Raw genomic sequence first — 849 nt, forward strand, 5'->3', positions numbered from 1 at the left:
GTTGGAATAAATGCTAATTGGGTGCATTCTGTACACTGGGCGACAACAACAATAACAGTAGAAAGGGGAAAATAAAAAAAGATCGAGAAGGCTACAGAGATGTGGCCGGGAGCTGGGAGCACTGTGGTTGCATATAGACAGAGAGATGGCTGGAGCAATGCTGCCTGCTGTGACGATACTGGAAGTGCAGGCCAAGAACAGGGCCCCAGTACTGAGACTCACTGTGATTTTCTTAGAATAGGGGGAGGATTGTGCCCATGCCACAGGGAGTGAAAACATAGGAGCATGGTACTAGCAGACCAAAGCCATTATTTCAAGACAGGAACTATGGTTCTTCTAGTCTTTCCACCCATCTCTAACTCAGTATTCCCTGAGCCGTAGATGCAGGAGTTGTGATGTAGATGCCTCTGTTGGGGCTGGGTTCCCTACTAATCCACTGATTAGTGCATTGTGTCCAATTGTTTTCTGGGATGTCTCCAATTGCAGTAAAGAGAGTGGTAGCTATACGGGTCTGTGGATATAAGGATTGGAATGTAGTAAGGAATTATGATAGTCTACTAGAGTGGTGGTAATAGATTCTTTTCTCAAGTCCGTGATCTCACTAATCCCAGGAAGCTGGCCAGATTTCCAGTACCGGGCATGATTTTCTTCCTATTGAATGGACCTTAAGTCCAATTAGACAGCCGATTGCCACCTACATATAGTGCTACTTCTTATACCTTTATGCATAGCTTGCCGTGTAGCAATGCATTCTTATTGAACTATCTTTGGATCGCCAGCCCCCAAATATCAACATGGTTATCCCACAATGTTGCCATGCTGGTGATTGTCATAGTTCATAGGTGTTGT

Source organism: Microtus ochrogaster, unplaced genomic scaffold (assembly GCF_000317375.1).
Source record: "Microtus ochrogaster isolate Prairie Vole_2 unplaced genomic scaffold, MicOch1.0 UNK112, whole genome shotgun sequence".
Taxonomy (NCBI): domain Eukaryota; kingdom Metazoa; phylum Chordata; class Mammalia; order Rodentia; family Cricetidae; genus Microtus; species Microtus ochrogaster.